The sequence below is a fragment of the Dendrobates tinctorius genome, unplaced genomic scaffold (assembly GCF_039654945.1).
Source record: "Dendrobates tinctorius isolate UK_male_01 unplaced genomic scaffold, ASM3965494v1 ptg000095l, whole genome shotgun sequence".
Taxonomy (NCBI): domain Eukaryota; kingdom Metazoa; phylum Chordata; class Amphibia; order Anura; family Dendrobatidae; genus Dendrobates; species Dendrobates tinctorius.
In genome coordinates this window covers 11,712,191-11,735,213 of record NW_027361763.1, presented here as the reverse complement: position 1 = coordinate 11,735,213, position 23,023 = coordinate 11,712,191, and the positions used below count along the sequence as shown (strand labels likewise).

The following is a 23,023-nucleotide window of genomic DNA, read 5'->3' as shown; positions in this document are numbered from 1 at the left end:
AAAAATCCGTGAATAAACTTTATAAAACATTATAAAACAAAAACCTGGTGATAGGTGATTCATAATGTGGGGACGGTGTCATGCATCCTTTGTGAAGGTATGTATAGACCTATAGTGATGTGAGGCCAGTGAGTGTGTATTGTGGTGTGATACGGTGTACGTGTGAGAGGTTGGGCAGAGGAATAAGGTGAAGGTGTAAAGAGATGAACGGCATAAATGTGTGGGTTGTGTTGAGAAAGGGCATTAGAGGACAGAAGTGGAGTGGGAGTGAGGGTGAGATCATATAAAGAGGCAGTATGTAAAGGGTGCTCTTGGAAATGTTAGGGCATAAGGTGTAAATGCCTAGATCCTTGGTTTTAAGGTGTGTGCATAAGTGGTATAGGTTTGCCTTTGTAGTTCAGCTGCTGGAGTGGTACCTATAGTAACCACTGAGAAAAGGTATAGGTTAAGGAATAGCAAGGTATGTAGAAAGAAAAATGTAAAAAAGTTTTAGGGGTCACATACCGATGTGTAAGGTCAGCACGTGACTCCCGTCCTAAGGACAAAAAAGCAGGTCAATAAACTGAGATGGAGAAAGGAAACCCAGTCTGTGAAGACTGTAGGGCACCATTACCTTGTGTCCCAAATCTAGTCAGGTTTAGAGGAGGCCGGAGGTGCATGTGGCTTAGTGCAGTGGTGTTAAATACTGTCTGGCACTTTCTGATTAGGTGGGGAAGAGGCGGGAATGGAGGAAGGGCCGTCGCCATCTTAGTGAGGTTCATTCTTTCACTCATCCGAGGTCCGGTAAACGGTACAAGATCAATGGCTATTTTACCTGTGACTCAAACTTTGCCGTTTACCTAATCAAATGCCCATGCGGCCTAGGATACGTTGGGGAAACCACCCAGCATGTCAAAGACCGCATCTCCAAACATAAATCAACCATCCGGTATGAGAACACACTATTACCAATTCCTGCTCATTTTGTGGAAAATAGACACTCTGTAAGTCAACTGAAATTTCAGGTCATCGAACAAATCCCTGTACCCAGACGAGGGGGTAATAGAATCCAAGCGCTCAAAGAGCGTGAAGCGTATTGGATATATCACCTAAATACCCTCCACCCACACGGTCTCAACAGAGAATCTGAAATGTATTATTAATCTCTTCTAAATTCCACTACATAGTGAATTAGTATTGTTTTCATTGAGTTTTAAAAATCACTACCAATAAGTTATTTTCCTAAACAACGTATTTTGGTTAATAGGAGATATTTCTGACATAAGTGTGTTATAATGAACGCCATTTTACTCTTTGTATGTAAACCCTGCTCTAATTACCTTATCTTTGTTTTTAGGCAGGAAAAGGAAATGAATTTTTGACGGATCCGCGGTAACCGCTATGGGACAAAAACGGATCCTGCAAAAAAATGGCGGATCCGTTTTTTAACTGAAACCAACGGATTTTGACGGATTTGAAAAAACAGAAATGTGAAACAGGCCTAAGTGTTTTCATCTTGCTTCACCGTCATTATTTGTGGGGGGCTGCCTATTGCTTTGGGGTCTGCTCTGGGGAAGTTTAGATTTCCCTTTTCTTTCTTTAGGCCTATTTATTTCTCTGGCTGAGATCGAGGGGTCTAGGGCATCACAGGAACCCCTCACGGCTACTGCTAGTTGTGTTGATAAGTTCAGGGGTCTGCAATCCGATAGCTGCCAACTTCTCTGGTTTTCTGGACTTAGCTAGCATTTCTGTTTTTGCCTCCTACGGTGACTCAATCAGAACATTGGGACATGTGAAGGGACGGGGTGGTCGTGCTCACCCTAAATGGGGTGCCCCATGTAGTTAAGGGTGTATCTCTCTACTGTGTGCAGCAGGGGTGGGTTAACCAACTCCATCTGTTGGGAAGAGACTGGAATTATTTGATGGGCATGAAGAAAGAGGGTAAATTTTAGAGTAAGGCCGGGGTCACACTGGTGAGGAATACGGACGAGTGAGAGGCGTTAAAAGCACGCATTACACACATACAAATTATTCTCTATAGGTTTGCTCCCAACAGCCGTATATTTCTCGGGCGTATTCTACTGTCCGTGCCAATCGCAGCATGCTGTGATTGTCAGCGTACTACGCTCGTAAGTCTATGGGTGCGCAAAAAACACGGATTACACACGGACCACACATGTGACTTGCGAGAAATACGCACCCGGTGTCTTTTAGAAAAGCCGGCAATTCAGTGCGCGATACAGTAAACTCACACTGACAGGTTTAAGAAAGAAAGAAAGAAAAGATATTATATATACACACATACACATAGAAAATATATATATACACACATAGAAAAATATATATATATTTATTATACACACACACACACACACACACACACACACACACGTCATTGAGAGAAACATATATATATATATTTATATTTCACAGAGTTCTTCATAGAATAGCCGCTAATTAAATTGCCAGCTTCTATCAAATAATTCCCCAACCTGACCTGAAATGACACATGGTTTACACTCAGTAAAGCATTTCATTTCATGTTTTTTTATATGTCCTTGACTAATAATTAGATGCGGGTTTGTGTGCAAAATTTGGGAGTTGTAGTTATTTTAAGGGGTTAATTTGTTAAAATGCGTGGGCTTCCCATTGCCCTATATTGGTGGCGAGTGGGTTAATCTAACAAAGGGTTAATGACACCTTACAATCGAATGGTGACATTAACCCTTTGTTAGATTAACCCACTCGCCACCAATATAGGGCAATGGGAAGCCCACGCATTTTTTAAAAAAGCATTAACCCCTTAAAATAACTACAGCTCCCACATTTTGCAAACAATCCCTCATCTAATTATTAGTCAGGGACATATAAAAAACATGAAATAAAATGCTTCACTGAATGTAACCATGTGTCATTTCATGTTGGGTTGTGGAATTATTTGATAGAAGCCGGCAATTTAATTAGCGGCTATTCTGCTATGAAGAACTCTGTGAAATATAAATATATGTTTATCTCGATGACTTGTGTGTGTGTGTGTGTGTGTATATGTATATGTATATGTATATAATATGTACATAGAATGCATATATAATATGTGTCTATATCTATTCTTTGGTTTCTGTTATAAACCCTGTCATAGGGCTCCATTATATGTCCATTTTGCAAGGCGGCGAGAAAATCTCGCCATACGGATTGCATACAGATGCTTACATGCGCAAAATACGCAACCACACCTTGCTTACGGATGACATACAGAGCACTATTTAGGGGTCATTCATCCGTATTACGCCTGTAAACTATGGACCGTATTTTGCGTCGGTTAGTGTGACCCCGGCCTTATAAAGGAGTTGGTGTCCTTGGTTGTGACATTCTCCTGAGAACTTGCTGAAACGGCAGCTAAGGTGTGACTGCGCTGGGTGGATATGGGGGAATCTGTACTTGGCTGCATAATAAGTGCTATTATGTATTCTAATTTAGAAATGCTTGTATTCCTGAACGCTATATAATAAAAATGTCCCGCTTTCCTTTGGAGACTTTAGGCAATCGCATGCCTTTTGTATTTCTATTACGGTAGTTTCACCGGTGCTGATAGAATTCTTGAAACTTTTGAAAAGAGAAAAAAAAGAAACTCTTGCAACCCCCCCAAAATGTCTTTAAATGTGTGTTTAGTGGGGGGTTTTAAGGGGGGAGGGCGTTAAATACACGGTAAAACATATTAGTTGGGCAATACCCACAAAGGTTATCAAAATTTAGGTCTATTTACTCTAGAAAAGAGAAGACTTAGGGGAGACCTAATATATATGTACAAGTGTATCAGAGGGCAATACAGAGATCTCTCCAATGAACTGTTTGTACCAAGGACTGTGACAAGAACAAGGGGGCATTCTCTTCGTTTGGCGGAAAGACAATTTCTGCACCAGCATAGAAGAGGTTTCTTCACGGTAAGAGCAGTGAGGCTCTGGAATTCTCTTCCTGAGGAAGTGGTGATGGCCAACTCACTGAATGAATTTAAGAAAGGAATGGATGCTTTTCTTGTGAGTAACAGTATTGAAGTGCACGAATAACAGGTTATAAGTAGATGGTTGACCGAGCTTAGGGGAAGGAATTTTTTTCCCTATGGAGAAAATTGGCTTCTACTCTGTGGGTTTTTTGCCTTCCCCAGGATCAACAATGCAGAACAGCTGCACTAAAAAAAGGCTGAACTAGATGGACATAAGGTCTTCCTTCAGCCTTCAAAACTATGCTACTATGTATGTTACAATTATAAGACTTAGTTGAGTTACCCCTTTTGAGTTTTTCCAAATTTGTCAAGCATTGTGATTCTGTAGAAGTCGTCGTCACTGGCTGAATAAATTTCTGCTTAAGAAGCAGGTTGTCTGCCTGACTAAGTAAAGGAAGGTATGCACCTACTCCAGTGAATATTCTACCAGACGTTTTACTGCTAGTCTAACACTAGTGACACCCGGAGCGCAGTGAACCCAGTACACTGGACGTGGGTTGGATCCTTCTTGCTGTCACATGGGGGAGAGGCAGTGGTCTTCCGGGTGGACATGCCTGGCACTCCAGTATGGTGAAGTGGGGCCACACCTGTGGGTATGTGGGGGTTTAATGCTGGTTGTACAGTTCCCTCTAGTTCTGGTGGCTGGTGGCATTACCCATGGTGTTGGTCTGGAAGGAGGCAGTCAGGAGATGACTTTACAGTAAAACAGATGAACTTGAACAGAAGCCAAAAAGGTTCATGGCCATCAGTGGTATCACATGTTCAGGTGACAAAGTTCCAAAGACTGTCAACTCTGAGGCATAAAACAGAGTGCAGTCAGAGCCCATAGTGCTGTTCATGCTGCTATGCGTTTTCCTCTAGCCCACTGGAGTGGCGTCCCCCAACAGAACCTCAAGTCCGTGCTCCCCCTAACTTTCCTGGTGTGGTAGGATTGTTGTATTCCCATCTTTTTATAGGAGGCCCATACTCTTCCTGAGTCCACAGGACATTGTTACTTTTAGGCTTTGGGTACTGTGCAGAGCACCCCATTGGCCCCAAGGTTCTTGGTCTTCAGGCTTCTTTCGGTCTGTTACTATGGCCCACTGGAACGGGTAAGTTTCCTTACATGTTTCCTGGTGTGTTCTTTAGTAGAGTTGGGTGAATATGCTCTGGAACAGTCACTGAATCTGAATTTGCCATAGTCATGCCATATTTGTACCGAATTTTTGATCGGTTCTGAACATATTGCCATTTCTACTCCCTTTAACTCCAAACAATATTTGCCGCCAATCATAATCAGAATGGAATTTTGAAAAAATTCTTTAGCGGTTCTCTAACTGGAAGTCAACTAGACTCTGACTAGACTCTAAATAAAACTCTATCTTGCTGGAGTGGTCATTGGGTACAAAACTGCAGCAACTATGTTCCTAACGGCTCGCTCAGTAAGGAGGTTAATTATCAATTACCTGAAATAATGCAATGAGTGCTGACTCTCTGATACACAATCATAATGGATTCCTTCAGAAAATAGTGTAAAACTTGCATATCGTACAGAAACTCATAACATGGTAATGCATAACCCTGGGATATTACATGGACCCCCTTTCTTTACATGCCTTTCCCCAGGCGTGGGACATGGGCAGTAAAAGCTACACATGGCAAAGAAAACAGGTTAAGGCAAATTGGACACAAGTCCACACAAAACTGCCAAAATTGGTTGGGCAAAACTGGCACCCTCATCTTAATATTTGATTGCACCCTTTGCTTAGTTATTTATTCCAATCGCTTCCTATAACCATCAACTACCTTCTTACACCTCTCAGCTGGAAGTTTGGACCAGTCGTCTTTTGTAAACTGCTCTAGGTCTCTCATATTTGAAGGCGCCTTCTACAACAGCAATTTTAAGATCTCTCCACAGGGGATCAATGGGATTTAGATCCAGACTCATTGCTGGCCACTTCAGAACTCTCCAGCACTTTTGTTTCCATCCATTTGAGTGCTTCTTGAAGTTTGTTTGGAGTCCTTGTCTGTCTTACACTGTGACCCAAAATCCTTTTTGTCAATGTAATGGCCAAGCTTCAAATTTTATGATGCCTTGCACACAGATAAGGCACCCAGTGCCAGAGATGGCAAAACAACCTCAAAACCTCTTTGAACCTCCCACCATATTTGACTGTAAGTACTGTGTTCTTTTCTTTTGTAGGCTTCCGTTTGTTTTCAATAAACGGTAGAATGATGTACTTAACCAAAATCTCCATCTTGGTCTCATCTATCCATGTTTTGCCAGAAGGATTTTGGGTCACTCACATACATTTTGGCAAACTGCAGTATGGCTCTTGCATGTCCTTTGTCAGTAGTGGGGTCCTTTTGGGCCTCCTGTCAGTGTTTCATTTCATTCAAATGTCAATGGATAGTTAGCGCTAACACTGATGCACCCTGAGCCTGCAGGACAGCTTGAATTTCTCTGGAACTTGATTGGGGCCAAGAATTTTGTCCTGCCCTTAATTTGGAGTTTTGAGTTTAGAGGCAAATTGGACACTTTTTGTTATAAACCTGAACATTTTATTGGCCTTTTTTTTTCCCTTTGGGAGGAGATTCTTTCCCTTTTGTCAGTTGGTTTGGCAGGGACCAGATTGACCACAGCTGGGTTGAACTGCTTGGGGCCCGAATAATTGTGGAGACAGTGTTGTTGGTGCCATGCATGGACCAGGAGCTGTGGTGCCAGTGGGCATAGTGGTACATTGGGTTGAGGTGGGTAACTGGGGGTGCTGAAGTAGATTTTCCTCTTCTGCTGGCCTAAGGTGATGGCCAGCTTCTTTACTCTCCCGGTACAAGTTTTCAGCTAATGGTCCCTCTCCTCCTGCCTCCATGTCTGAGGCGGAGCAGGGGCTGTAGAACGCAGTGACATACACTACCCAGCTGGAGAGGGTGGTGAGTGTTAGAATGTTTGAAACTCCATTCCTATGAGTGTTTTAGTTACTAGTTTTGTATGCTGTTCATAAAGTTAGAACAAAAAAAAAACTCCCAGGGAGAGCATGTGACTGTACTTCCTGTTCTATGTATGAGAGAAGTGGTCTGCTGTAGATGCTGCACAGATAGACACACAAATGATTTATTCCTGATCTGTTAAGCTTATATATTTTTCCTGAATAAAGAAGCTCTGTTGTCACACACACTTGGAGAGTATCCTGAATAATCTGCTGCCAACAGGTTATGGGCCCAGAGTGACACAGCAACAGAAGCCCAGAGCAAAAGCAGCACAGAGCAACAGAGATGTCCACTAGCAGCAAACCTGTCAAGTTCTCAGTGCCAAGCCTCACTAACCAGAATTACCAGTCCTGGAAATTCAAGGTGAAGATGCTTCTCATAAGAGAAGGTATTTGGAAATGTACTCAGGAACAAGTGGCTCCTCCATTACCAGATGATTGGCTAGAGAAGGGTCAGAAAGCACAAAGCACGATCTCCCTCAGTGTAGGTGATAATCAGATTGTGCATATATGCAAGTGTGCAACTGCAAAAGAGATGTGGGATGGGTTACAGAAAGTGCATGAAAGATCAAATCTCGGCAATGAGCTTTATTTCATAAGAAAGCTGTATCAGTCTAACCTTAGTGATGTACAGAATATGCAGGACTATTTAAGAAACACCCTAGAGATTGTGGCGCGTCTTGGTGGTATTGAGAAGAAATTAAAGATTTTCATTTTGCTGAACTATTAAGTGGTCTTCAAGAAAGTTATGACACACGTGTGACTGCACTAGAGGCACAGCCAGATGATGAGCTGACACTAGAGTATGTTAACGGCAAACTTTTGGATGAATTCACGAGAAAAATGCAGCGTGTAAGCGGCAGTGAAGAATTCAGAAGATAAATGGCATTAAAGACACAGGATTTCCCTAAATATAAGGGCAATCTAAGAGAAACTCGTGAATGTTTTGTCTGTAAAAAGCTCAGCCACCTTAAAGCAGACTGCAGAATTTGGAAACTAAGAATGAGTCAGCTTAAAAAGCAGAACAGTCAAGTTGTTAAAACAGCTGTAAAGGAAGATTCTGCATGTGTAGAAGTTGCATTTAATGCCAGTACAGGCCCATCTGCAAAGCATATATGGTGTATAGATTCTGGTGCAAGCAGTCATATGACAAATAACAAGGATTTCTTCACTGACCTTGATGAAAGCAAGTCAGCAAAGGTCATCTTAGCTAATGGTCACTATATGACTTCAGAAGAAGGACATTGCTACCTCCACTCTCCGGTTTCCTGAGCACAAAGCAGAAAGATCCCAATAAAGCATGTCCTCTATGTTCTCAGCCTTGAAAGCAATCTTCTGTCAGTGACGAAGCTCACAGAAAAGGTGAATGTAGTTACTTTTAGAGATAACTGCTGCATCATCTCAAAGAAGAGTCACACTCTTGCTGAAGGAAAAATCCAAGATCAATTTTAGAACTGTACACTCTTTGCATTTTAGCTGATAGACAAGATCTGCATAAGAACTGTATCCATGTATGGCACAGACGTCTTGGGCACAGAGACCCAGAAGCAGTAAGGAAGCTAGCTCAACTTGCAAATGGTACTGAAATCAACCAGTGTAGTCAAATGATGAAGTTCACTAGCTGTCTTCAAGGGAAAATGTCCAGAAAATCCTTTCCTAAAATAAGCACCAATAGATCTGCACAGCCACTGAATCTGATACATACAGATATGTGGTCCAATGAGTGTTCAAACTCCTAGCAAGAAGAGAGATTTTCCCTTCACTCATGACAGCATACCTGAGAGAGGGATCCGCCCCGCCAGGACAGGAACCTACTGAGATAAAAGGGGCGGCACCTCTCCCCCACTTCAGTTTGGGTTCCTGTCGTGGAAGGAACCCCACGGTCGGCGGTGCCTGTCATGGGCAAAGAAAAAAAAGAAAGAGGGGAAAAAAAGAACCCAGCCCCGTCCCGGCGCGGGAAGAACAGGTATCTTATGTGTAGCGCTGGCCGTCGGGTGCTGGAAGCACAGTCCCCGGGCCCTCTGGGGTTCCAGGTTCGTGTGGGCGCTGGTGGGATCCTCGGTGGCTCCGGGGAGCCCCCACCGCGCTGCCCTCCCCTCGCGCACGCCGCATCTCGATCCCCGTGGCAGGGGAGAGACGCTGGCTTCTTCCGGCCGCTGATGTCAGCGGCGCTAGGGATTCTGGGTGTGCCGGCTGACGTCAGCAAAAGGCGACTGTGTAATGGCGCCGGGTGCGACGCCGGCCGGCTTTCGAAAGCGGTCAGCCGGCGGTCCCAGGGTGGGGAGGGGGAGACGCTCACCAGGATGGAGGCGCGTCATTTAAAAGGGGAAACAGCGGCAGAACGAGCGGTGCAAGATGGAGTCAGAACAGGAGCGTTCAGTGTCCCTGCCTCCCTCACAGCCCTCCTGGCAGAAAACATGGAAGCTGTTCAAGCAACAGTCGCCCCAGCCGAAGGTCGGGGGACTCCTCAAGGTCCAAAGAGCACAGGTCACATGCTCCGACGCAGCCTCAGAGTCCGGTACCCTTGATTTCGGGTGGTGAGTGATCTTCGTGAATGCTAGCATTTTGTTAATAGGGTTTCTCTGTCTGTTTGACCCCGTAGGAAAGGCCCAAAAAAGCAGGAAGCAAGAAAAATAAAAGGGACTGCGCCATATGTAAAGCGGCCCTAGCAGAGACTGGCAGAAAGATCTCTGTGCCGGTTGTATTCAGCGAACTATGGCAGAGGAAGCGCCTAGTTTCGCGGCTAATCTGATATCTGCACTTAGGTCGGAAATGGAGGGTTCAATTAAGACCCTATTTAAAAAAAAAAAAAAAAGAGGAAAGGTAGAAAGGATCCCCCTAGTTCTCCCTCGAATTTCTCTTCAGCCTCGTCCCAATCGGAACAGGCATCCTCATTAGACTCCTCAGACAGTAACACAGGGGGTAAGCCATGTTTTCCGGTGGAAGACACAGATGCCCTCCTAAAAGCCATTAGGACAACAATGGGCCTACAGGAAGAGAAAACTGCAAAAACCCTAGAAGATGTTATGTTTGGGGGGCTCCAGGAGAGGAAAAAGCGTACCTTTCCAGTGAATGAAAGGATTTAGGCACTCATAGAGAGTGGAGGAAACACGAAAAGACAGGGACTCTTCCCTCCACCTCCAAAAAGGCGATACCCTTTTGAGCACAAGGACGCGGAAATATGGGACTAAGTCCCAAAAATAGACGCGGCAGTATCCAGGTCTTCAAAAAAATCGGCCCTGCCCCTGGAAGATTCAGGGGTTCTTAGAGACCCACTAGATAAGAAGGTAGACTCATATCTGAGGCATGCATGGGAAGCGACAGCAGGAGGACTAAAGCCGGCGATAGCTGGCACCTGCACGGCACGCTCCCTCATGATCTGGCTGCAGCAGTTGGAAGAAAAATTAGCATCAAGGGTTCCAAGAGAGAAAATATTGGCAGATATGTATCTCTTGCATGGGGCAGCAGCTTTTTTAGCGGACACCTCAGCAGATTCTATGAGGTTAACTGCCAGAGCAGCAAGTTTATCAAATGCTGCTAGGTGAGCACTTTGGCTTAAAGGCTGTCTGGGTGACCTGCAATCTAAGGCTAAACTGTGCTCTCTCCCCTGTGATGGGAAATTCTTATTCGGGAAGAACTTGGACGACATCCTGGAAAAAGCAAGCGATAGGAAAAAAGGCTTCACCAGGTTCCCAATAGAGCAGAGGAGACAGCCCTTTCGGAGGGGCGGAATGTTCAGTAGGGGGTGTCCTCCGGCCGATAGAAGAAGATGGGAGGACAAAAGGAAAAAGGAGTAAGGCTTTGCTTGGTGGGGGTACCTTCACCTCCAAAAGTCACCACAATGACACCAGTATTCCAGTAGGGGGGAGATTAGCACTCTTTTCCCAGGCCTGGGAAGAGATCTCCTCCAATACCTGGATCCTAGGCATCTTAAAAGAAGGCCTGAAAATCCCCTTTGTTCGCCATTCGAAACCCGTGTTCGTAGTTACCCCTATCAGAAGAGCGGCCGAAGAACAATTGGCCTTGGAAGCAGAGATCCTGAAATTAATAGACAAACAGGTCCTTTACGAAGTCCCAGACACACAGAAGGGAAGGGGGTTCTATTCACCACTTTTTTTGATTAAGAAACCGGACCAATCATTCAGGACAATTATAAACCTCAGAGGACTCAATCGGTGGATAAGGAATCAGACCTTCAAGATGGAGTCAGTGACTACGACCATAAAGCTACTACATCAAGACTGCTTTATGGCTGTAGTCGATCTGAAGGATGCATATTATCATATCCCTATCCATCCAGATTACCAAAAATACTTGAGGGTAGCACTTTATATCCAAGGCATACTGAAGCACTTCCAGTTCACAGCTCTTCTGTTTGGTATATCCATAGCCCCGAGAGTGTTCACCAAGGTCATAGCGGAGGTAACAGCTTTCCTTCGGATTCAAGATGCATTATCTGGACTATTTCCTCATAGTGGGCAACTCTGAGGCTCAATGTACTGCGCAGTTAAGTCAGGTGACCGACACCTTACAAGAATTGGGGTGGATAATAAATTTCAAAAAATCAAAACTACAACCCCTAAAGCAACAGACCTTCCTGGGATTTATCCTGGACTCAAAACGACAGGTGGGTCTGCTTCCGGAGGCCAAAAAAGAAGGTGCGGAACATGGCTTTGTCAGCCAGAGACCAACCTCAGATGATGTTGAGGAAAGCGATGTCTCTTCTAGGCACTCTGACGTCCTGTATTCCTGCAGTCAGGTGGGCTCAATTTCATACCTGTCAACTCCAGTGGGAGATACTAGCAGCACACAGCGCTAGGAGGGCGTTTAGAAGGAGGTCTAGAGCTTTCATTACAGACCAGAGACACTCTCAACTGGTGGCTGGACAATACAAATTTGGCCGCAGGAATACCTTGGGACAAACAGGTGACAGATGTGATTCTAACGGACGCAAGCTCCCTGGGGTGGGGGGGCGCACCTAAGGGGTCACGTAGGCCAGGGGTCCTGGACACCTCAAAAAAGAAGGGCATCCTCCAATCTCAGAGAATTGTCGGCTGTGAACAAAGCCCTAACCCACTTCTTTCCCCTACTCGAGGGTCGCGAGGTCTGCATCATGTCAGAAGACAAAGTGACGGTGGCATACATCAACCACCAGGGAGGACAAAATCGTACCCCCTAATGAAAGCAGCAGACAACATCCTGAGCAAGGCAGAGCAACACTTACACTCTCTTTAACAGCCTTACACATAAAAGGGGCAGAAAACATAGAGGCCGATTTTCTAAGCCGCAATACTCTGAGGCAGGGAGAATGGGTCCTAAATCGGTCCATTTTTCAAAAAATAACGCAGCTCTGGGGAGAACCAGTGATAGACCTCTTTGCCAACAAGCACAACAGGCAAACACAAAGGTTTTGCTCCCTAAACCCAAAGGAAGATCCATGGGCAGTGGACTCTCTGCACATTCAGTGGGACTTCAAGCTGACCTATGCGTTTCCCCCAGTCGCTAAGATCCCAACAGTGGTCAGGAACATCAGGACCGATCGAGCCAGAGTAATTCTGATAGCCCCATTCTGGCCAAAAAGGCCCTGGTTTGCTCTACTACGGAGAATGTCAGTCTCCGATCCATGGGTTCTGCCAGACATCCCGGACCTTCTAGCCCAGGGCCCAATACTCCACGCACAGGTCAAGGGATTCCATCTGACGGCGTGGAATTTGAATGGTCGCTTTTAAGGGGTAAAGGGTTCTCCCCGGGGTTGGTGGCCACCCTGCTTAAAAGTGGGAAACCGGTGACAACCAACATCTACGGCTAAATATAGAATAATTTCCTACAGTTCCTAGGTAAGCCGTTAGTACAAGAACCCCCGATTAGTGCCATCTTGGGAGTTTTTACAAGCAGGTTTACAGCTAGGATTAGCGGTAAATACACTTAAGGTTCAGGTATCTGCACTAGGGGCACTCTATAACTGCAACTTGGCAGCAAATAGATGGATAGCCAAATTCATCAAATCATGTCATAGGGCTAAATCTATTCCAATACCCAGGATAGCTCCTTGGGATTTAAACCTAGTACTAGAGGCCCTTACAAAAGAACCATATGAACCATTACATCAGCTCCCTGTAAAATTTCTGACCCTAAAAACAATCATTTTAGTGGCCCTTACTTCAGCCCGTAGAATAAGCGACCTGCAGGCTCTCTCAGTAAATCCACCCTATACACAAGTTTTTCAAGACAGGGTGGTGCTAAGGACAGACCCCGCTTATCTGCCTAAGGTAGCGTCAGATTTCCATCTAGGTCAAGAGATTATTCTCCCATCCTTCTGTGATAATCCTGTAATGATCACGTGTGACTGGACACAGCGCCTCCAGCAGGGCGAATTTATGACACACGTGATCCTGGATACAGCGCCTCCAGCAGGGCGAATTTAAACAATAATGGGACGTGCAGCCGGATACACCGCCTCCAGCTGGCGAATTTAAGAAATACACGTAGAACTGGATACCCCGCCTCCAGCTGGCGAATTTAAAGAATAAGGGTAAACACAGGGAACAATTACAGTGGTGGGCCCTGCGATAGGGAATGGGGGACGTGGAGACCTCCTAAGCTCCCCTGAGCCAGAGTCCCTACACTCCTAACGTTCCCTATACAGGCTCCTCACCTGTCGCCGCACGCGTGCCTAAATACCCTAGCTCGCCCTAAACCTAAACCCTCACTAGGGAATAGGTCGGTGCGGAGACTAATCCCACCACTGCACTAGAACACACATAAGGAAAGTCACAAACAGGGGAAACAGAAAACTTGGCTCTCTCTGTGCTAAAGCTCCAGCACAGAGTCCAGCGACAGACTGCAGCCTTCCTCCTGAATAGCTGCCAAGAACTCCCTTCTGTAACTCCTTCCACACCAGGACTCAGATTGAGCTGAGCACTCTCTTCAGCTCCTTCCACCACCAAGGTTGGTTGCAAATGAACAACTATCACCAACGATGATTGCATACCATGAGCACACCTTTATAGGGTGTCACACCTGATCCATAATTAAGTGAACATTAACCTAAACCTAAGGTGCGATACCATTCCCCACCACCGGGCAACTTAGAATGAACGACACCACGTGTGATAATTCTAATGGCCACCGGGGGCTATAATGACACACTTAGGAACCAAAGGAAAAAAGTTCACTTAATGCATTTAATACCGCCAGATCCAACACTGGATCATGACAGTACCCCCTCCTTAATGAGGGGCCTCTGGACCCTCAAGGCCACCCCTCCTTAGGGAAACCCCTACAGCGGGGACGCCCAGACCCTGAGTTCACCCCACCCTCACCTGAATTCAAATTTATGACAAACACGCAGCTGGTAATGGCAATAAAGTTAATTTTGGAGGCACCACTCATCTCCACAGCGCCGACCTGGGGAATGAGTTTATGTATGTGTATGTTTGTTTGTTATGAGCTGATCAGGCTCCACAACACACTTCCACCAGATGTATTTTGGTGGCACCATACACGCTCGTTCACACACAGGTCCGGACCTGAACGTTTATTGCACACATTCGTTTGTCATAAAACTTGGTGAACTCATTCTGGACCTGATAACAGAGGCGTCCCCCTGTGTCACCACACTCACACCCCCGCATTACACCATAGGGTACACCACCCTCCAACCCTTTCCACCACGAAGTCTGCCCCTCACAGGGTTTGCTAGTGGCGAGGGCTGGAACTTGCCCCTACTCCCCCGCCGCACAATCGCTGCTCTCACTGGAGAGGAAGGGGTCCCCTGAAGAGAGACGGCAGAGACAGTAGTCTCAAGGCAGCAGCCCCCACACGACTGCCCCCAGCTGACTACTTCCCTAGCTCGCCAATCTATCCCCGGGTTGTGTTTTTTCAGCCAAGGGAAGCCTAAAACGATAGGTACTGGCATTCCATCCAAGACGTAGCATGACAAGGACTCCTCATGATGTCCTATACGCAGATGGATGTTTTCTACAACTTGGGTAAGGCTCCCCTGACTCAGTGGAACAGAGTTAATGGCCTGGACGCTTATTGGTTGGGCCAGCGTCCTACACTTCAGGCCATGAGTCTGGACAAAACGAGCATCCACCAGACTGACGATTTGGATTTCTGGATCACGGAGTGAACTACTTATACGATGGACTACTTGCTAGAGATGGGGTGCACCTTACGAAGACTGGTAAGCATGTACTTGGAAGTCGCCTTGCTACACTTGTAAGGAGAGCTTTAAACTAGAACAACATGGGAAGGGAAGCAAAAGACCAGAAAAAGCCATACACCTGACAAATGCTATTGAGAACTCTGCTATTAGAAGTGGAAAGGAAGAACAAAGACGAAAGAATCTAATTAATAAAAATATTGGAGAAAGAGAAACCAATCACAAACTAAAATGTTTCTATACTAATGCACCAAGCATGGGCAACAAACAAGGAGAATTGGAACTACTAACACAGGAAAAGAAATATGATGTCATTGGAATCACTGAAACTTGGTGGGACAATACACATGATTGGAATACAAGGCTAGAAGGATACAACTTATTTGCAAGAAACAGACTTGATAAACGAGGAGGGGGTGTCGCATTGTATGTTAGAAACGCGTATATCTGCACAGAGATTGAAGCTTCAGAGACTGGGAGTTCTGTGGAAACTGTTTGGGTAAGAATACAAGGACAGAACAATGGAAAGGACACCATTGTAGGCATTTACTACAGGCCGCCTGTGCAAGCTGAAGCTATGGATGAACTCTTTATGCATCAAATGGCCAAGTTCTCCAAAAAATATGACATAGTTGTCATGGGAGATTTCAACTATCCAGACATTTGTTGGGAATCTCTCTCAGGCAAAACTAACAGGTCAAGGAAATTCTTATCCTCTCTTGCTGACAACTTTATCTTCCAAAAGGTAAGGGAGAAAACAAGGGGAACTGCTACCTTGGATCTAATCCTTATAAACAGGGAGGAAATGGTTGAGGAGGTAAAAGTGGCTGGGACCCTAGGAGGTAGCGACCATGCTATTTTAGAATTTTGGATAACTAGAGGCGGAAGACCTGTGAAGACTCAGACGTCAAGGTTAGATTTCAGAAAGGCAGATTTTAAGGGATTCAGAAAGAGAATTGGAGGGATCCAATGGCTGGATATCCTTAAAGACAAAAATGTCCAGGAAGGATGGGAAATCTTGAAAAATGAAATTCTCAAAGCACAGTTGTTAACAATTCCGAAAAGAGGGAAGAATAGGAAGCAGTTAAGGAAACCAGGATGGATGAACACAGAACTTAAGCACATGCTAAAAAGGAAGAAAAAAATGTTTATAAAATGGAAAGAGGGAGGCATATCTAAAGAAGAATATAATGCTGTCTGCAGAACCTGCAGGGCACAAATCAGATTAGCTAAAGCTGAAAATGAATTGAGGCTTGCAAGAGATGTCAAAAGCAATAATAAAGGATTTTGGGGATATGTCAAAAGTAAAAGAAAAGTCAAAGATGCTATAGGATTTTTACAGGATGAAAATGATGAAATGGTAAGACAGGATGTTGAGAAGGCTGAACTTTTAAATTCCTATTTTGCATCTGTTTTCTCTCAGAAAGGAAATGTAACATCAACTGTTATTCACTGTCCTATTAAGGGAATAGAAGAATCCAGGATATCTATAAACAGAAAGATAGTGAGGAAACACTTTAGCTAGCCTAAATGAATTCAAGTCTCCAGGTCCAGATGAATTACACCCCAGAGTACTGAAGGAGATAGCAGAAGAAATTTTTGAACCCCTCTCTATAATCTTTGAAAATTCTTGGAGAACAGGAGAAGTGCCAGAAGACTGGAGAAGAGCAAATGTTGTTCCTATCTTCAAAAAGGGGAAGAAGGTGGACCCAGGTAACTATAGGCCGGTGAGTCTGACTTCTATACCAGGAAAGATCTTTGAACAAATTATTAAACAACATGTATGTCAATACCTGGATAAGAATGAAGTGATTAAACAGAGTCAGCATGGGTTTGTAACTAATAAGTCATGTCAGACTAACTTAATTTCCTTCTATGACGGTATCACTGATTGGGTGGATCAAGGAAATGCTGTAGATATAGTATATCTTGACTTCAGCAAAGCATTTGACAAAGTCTCTCATACAATCCTTATTGAAAAAATGATTATGGAATGGACAAGGCAACTGTTAGGTGGATTCATAACTGGCTTAGTGATCGGACCCAAAGAGTGGTCGTAAATGGCTGCATATCCAGTTGGAAGAATGTCTCAAGTGGGGTACCACAGGGCTCTGTCCTGGGCCCTGTATTGTTCAACATCTTTATCAACGATTTAGATGAAGGAATTGAGGGTAAACTGATTAAATTTGCTGATGACACAAAGCTAGGAGGGATAGCTAATACTAGAGAAGAGAGAGAGAGGATTCAAAAAGATTTAAATAAACTGGAGAAGTGGGCAGCAACTAACAGAATGGTTTTTAACAGGGAGAAATGCAAAGTACTACATCTGGGCAATAAAAATGGAAAAAGCATATATAGAATGGGAGGAATAGGGCTAAGTGACAGCACATGTGAAAAAGACTTGGGTATACTAATAGATCACAGACTGAATATGAGTCAACAGTGTGATGCAGCAGCAAAAAAGGCAAATGCAATTCTAGGATGTATTAACAGAAGCATACAGTCTAGATCACGTGAAGTCATTATTTCCCTCTACTCCTCTTTGGTCAGACCTCATCTGGAATATTGTGTCCAGTTTTGGGCACCACATTTTAAAAAAGACATCAACAAACTGGAGCAAGTTCAGAAAAGAGCGACCAGAATGGTGACCGGTCTGCAAACCCTGTCTTATGAGGAAAGGTTGCAGGATTTGGGAATGTTTAGTTTGCAAAAGAGAAGACTGAGAGGAGACTTAATAGCTGTCTACAAATATCTAAAGGGCTGTCACATTGTAGAAGGATCAACTTTATTCTCATTTGCACAAGGAAAGACTAGAAGCAATGGGATGAAACTGAATGGGAGGAGACACAGATTAGATATTAGAAAAAACTTTTTGACAGAGTGATCAATGAGTGGAACAGGCTGCCACGAGAAGTGGTGAGTTCTCCTTCAATGGAAGTCTTCAAACAGAGGCTGGACAGACATCTGACTGGGATGATTTAGCGAATCTTGCTTTGAGCAGGGGGTTGGACCAGATGGCCCAGGAGGTCCCTTCCAACTCTACGATTCTATGATTCTATGACTCCTGCTCCGCTGTCCACAAGCACCGGTACCCCGCCAGCTAACACTTCTGCTGACATAATACCTTGGGAGGGCAAAATGGAGGAAATGTACACTCCCTGGTTGCCTCCCTCCAAACGACCAGGGGTCTGCGGCTTCTGAGATGACAGATATTTTGGCACGTAATAGGCACACCTTAAGGAAATGACCAGTCTGCCCACAGGAAAAACATGCCAACCCCACTCCCTGAACCGTAGGCAGGCCTGAACACAACCCAACACCTCCTACTTGCACAGGTTCGTCCGGAGACTTGGAACACCCTGGGCAGGCTCCCATGAAATGGCCCGGCTTCCCACAGGAAAAGCATACCCCCCACCACGGCGAACCCCAGGCAACCCCCTATTTGTACCAACACCGGGCTGCCTGGGTTCCACCAACCGTACTGGGGGGTCCTCACCCCTGGAGAGGACTACAGGGGGCACATTTTGTGTATGTCTTTCCCTAAGGCGTCTATCCACCCGGATGGCGAGGGACATGGCGGCCTCCAGCGACCTGGGGGCGGCGTACTGCACCAGAGTGTCCTGCAACTTAGGAGACAGACCCTGCACAAATTGACTCCTAGGTGCAGGGTCATTCCACTGAGTGTTAGTGGCCCATCTCCTAAACTCAGAGCAGTACTCCTCAGCAATCCGGGCTCCCTGTTTACACCTACGGAGTCGGGTTTCCGCCAGAGAGACACTATCAGGATCCCCATACACAAGCGCCAAAGCCGCAAAAAACTCGTCCACGGACTCTAAAGATGGTGAATCATCCGGCAGGGAGAAGGCCCAGGATTGGGGATCCCCCTTCAAAAGGGACATAATGATTCCCACCCGTTGCTCTTCGCTCTCTGAAGAACGAGGGCGCAGCCTGAAATATAATTTACAGGCCTGCTGAAAAACCAAGAATTGATCTCTCCCTCCAGAAAACCGGTCTGGGAGAGATATCTTGGGTTCTGGCTGAGCCTGTGCCTGAATCAAACCTCCAAAGCCCACCAACAGCTGCAGTTGCTGCACCATCTCACCGCGCAGCCCCCTAATCTCTTCAGTAAAGGTCTGCAGTACCTGGGTAAAGGTTTGCATTAGGTCCATAGCTCAGCAGAAAAGAAAAAATGTTATGGTTGGTGATAATGTAATGATCACGTGTGACTGGACACAGCGCCTCCAGCAGGGCGAATTTATGACACACGTGATCCTGGATACAGCGCCTCCAGCAGGGCGAATTTAAACAATAATGGGACGTGCAGCCGGATACACCACCTCCAGCTGGCGAATTTAAGAAATACACGTAGAACTGGATACCCCGCCTCCAGCTGGCGAATTTAAAGAATAAGGGTAAACACAGGGAACAATTAGTGGTGGGCCCTGTGATAGGGAATGGGGGACGTGGAGACCTCCTAAGCTCCCCTGAGCCAGAGTCCCTACACTCCTAACGTTCCCTATACAGGCTCCTCACTTGTCGCCGCACGCGTGCCTAAATACCCTAGCTCGCCCTAAACCTAAGCCCTCACTAGGGAATAGGTCGGTGCGGAGACTAATCCCACCACTGCACTAGAACACACATAAGGAAAGTCACAAACAGGGGAAACAGAAAACTTAGCTCTCTCTGTGCTAAAGCTCCAGCACAGAGTCCAGCGACAGACTGCAGCCTTCCTCCTGAATAGCTGCCAAGAACTCCCTTCTGTGACTCCTTCCACACCAGGACTCAGATTGAGCTGAGCACTCTCTTCAGCTCCTTCCACCACCAAGGTTGGTTGCAAATGAACAACTATCACCAACGATGATTGCATACCCTGAGCACACCTTTATAGGGTGTCACACCTGATCCATAATTAAGTGAACATTAACCTAAACCTAAGATGCGATACCATTCCCCACCACCGGGCAACTTAGAATGAACGACACCACGTGTGATAATTCTAATGGCCACCGGGGGCTATAACGACACACTTAGGAACCAAAGGAAAAAAGTTCACTTAATGCATTTAATACCGCCAGATCCAACACTGGATCATGACAAATCCAAAGAATCCAGGGGAAGAAAAGTTCCATAGTTTGGACGTTAAGAGGGCCCTGCTAGAATACATATCTGTCCCTAGCCAGTGGAGGAGGTCCCAGTCCCTATTCGTAGCTTTTCAGGGTGCCAGGAAAGGCTATGGGGTTTCAAAAGGGACTATTGCTAGATGGATTAGGGAGGCCATTAGTGTAGCCTACTCAGCTCGTGGTATCCCGATTCCTGACGGCATCAAGGCTCATTCCACCAGAGCCATGGCAACGTCCTGGGCTGAAAAGGCAGAGGTATCGATTGAACAGATTTGTAAGGCCGCTACCTGGGCCTCACCTTCAACCTTCTTTAAGCGCTATAGATTTAAATCTATCCTCCTCTGCTGACTTAACCTTTGGTAGAAAGGTGCTGCAAGCGGTGGTCCCTCCCTAAGGTGTTCGAAGTCTCTAAAAATCTCTCAGGTGTGCTGTCATAGGTGAAGGGAAAACCACCATGGCTACTTACCGGTAGCCGGTTTTTCCGGAACCTATGACAGCACCCGAATATTCCCCCCCTTTTTCACCTTATGGGTGTGCACAATTAGTAGGATGCTTTTGAGTGATGTGGTGTTGGATTAAACATGTAACTAACCAGGAAGTCCTCTCAATGCTCTGTAAGGCTACTTTCACACATCAGGTTTTCGGCGTCAGGCGCGATCCGGCGTCGTGCCGGAATGCCGGATCCGGCAAATGTTTTGTAAAACCTGATGTGCCGGATCCGGTTTTCTGCCGGATCCGTCTTGTTCTTGACAGACAAAACCGGATCCGTCTCATCCGGTTCATCCGTTTTTCTATCCGTTTTTCGACGGATTACGCCGGATCTGGTTTTTAAAATTGACCCTTGTGGCCTTCCGAACGGGATTGGCTACTGGAAAACTATATATAGCATGTTCCTACAGCCCTTCTTTGACAGGTTGTAGAGGAGAAAGTGCAGGTTGGAGAGAAGAGCAAGTTACTGGCGAAGATGGATGTTGTGATTGGAAATATTACCACTAGAAGTTCTGTGACGGTTTCAGTAATGAGGGACAATTTTGCACTATACTTTGTCACCTCAAGGCAGAGTACACTGGCAGGATGACAGAGTGTGAAAGATTTGTGCCCTAACCAAACTTGTGTACCTTCTGGACCAACAGTATATACCTTTGCCAACCAAAGTTGGCTATCTTGTCATGGTCTTACTATTTTTAGCTTTAGGCCACAGGTGTGTACCTGGTTGTGTTTTATGCAAAGTATTTCACCTTTTAACAAAAGTTGTGTACATTGTTAGGAAATCACCAACAATAAACACAACTTTTCAGGTGAAATACTTTGCTTCAAACACAACCAGGAACACAACTGTGGCAAAAAGCTAAAATTTACCCACAGTTATATACCTGGTTTTGAATACCTTTTAAATACCCTGTATTTAACCTTTTTTTTAAACATATTTCGCCGCAGAAAGAAATGACAGACAACCAGTGTAAACAATAATTTAATAATAATAATAATAATAATAATAATAATAAATTTTATTTTTATAGCGCCGACATATTCCGCAGCACTTTACATTTCAGAGGGGATTTGTACAGACAATAGACATTACAGCATAACAATAATCACATACAGTAGATTATAACAAATACCAAGAGGAATGAGGGCCCTGCTCGCAAGCTTACAGTCTATGAGGAAAGAGGTAGACACGAAAGGTGGGTGGTAACAGTTGCCCTGATTGTATGGACCAGCCATAATGTTAAGTGTGTAACAGTACAGACACAAAGGGCTAATGGATGCATAAAGCATGTGGGAACATGATGCGGGGAACCTGGTTATGGTAAAACTTTTGGCTCTGCCACACAGGGATAGGTTAGGTTAATGTGTTGAGGCGATAGGCCAGTCTGAATAAATGTGTTTTCAGGACACGCTTAAAATTGTGGGGATTGGGGACTAATCGTATTGACCTGGGAAGTGCATTCCAAAGAATTGGCGCGGCACGTGTAAAGTCTTGGAGACAGGAGTGGGAGGTTCTGACTATTGAGGATACTAACCTCAGGTCATCAGCAGAACGGAGGGCGCGGGTAGGGTGGTATACTGAAACAAGGGAGGAGATGTAGGGTGGTGCTGAGCCATGGAGGGCTTTGTGGGTGAGGGTAATAAGTTTATACTGAATTCTGGAGTGGATGGGTAGCCAGTGTAATGACTGGCACAAGGTAGAGGCATCGGTGTAACGATTGGTGAGGAATATGATCCTGGCTGCAGCATTCAAGACAGATTGGAGAGGGGAGAGTTTTGTAAGAGGGAGACCGATTAGAAGAGAGTTACAATAGTCGAGACGAGAATGAATAAGAGAAACAGTAAGAGTTTTTGCAGAGTCAAAAGTAAGAAAAGGTCGAATTCTAGAAATGTTTTTGAGGTGCAGATGACAAGAGCGAGCCAGTGATCGAATGTGGGGGGCAAAGGAAAGCTCGGAATCAAGTATGACCCCAAGACAGCGGGCATGTTGCTGGGGAGTAATAGTGGAACCACACACGGAAATGGCAATGTCGGGTGTAGGTACATTAGTAGCGGGAGGAAACACAAGGAGTTCAGTCTTTGACAGGTTCAGTTTCAGATATAGTGAGGACATGATATTAGACACAGCGTTTAGACAATCGCCAGTGTTTTCTAGAAAGGCTGGTGTGATGTCAGGAGAAGAAGCGTATAATTGGGTGTCATCAGCATAGAGATGGTAATGGAAACCAAGTCTACTGATTGTTTGACCAATAGGGGCAGTGTACAAGGAGAAGAGGAGGGGACCTAGAACCGATCCTTGAGG

The 23,023-nt window shown here is 45.3% G+C and overlaps 1 protein-coding gene across 1 annotated transcript in view; it reads left to right on the top strand.

Annotated features, from left to right (window-relative positions):
• The window catches only part of LOC141098757 (uncharacterized), a 113,735-nt gene that overhangs the window by 20,336 nt on the left and 70,376 nt on the right, over positions 1–23,023 (top strand). The gene's annotated exons all lie outside the window — the stretch shown is intronic.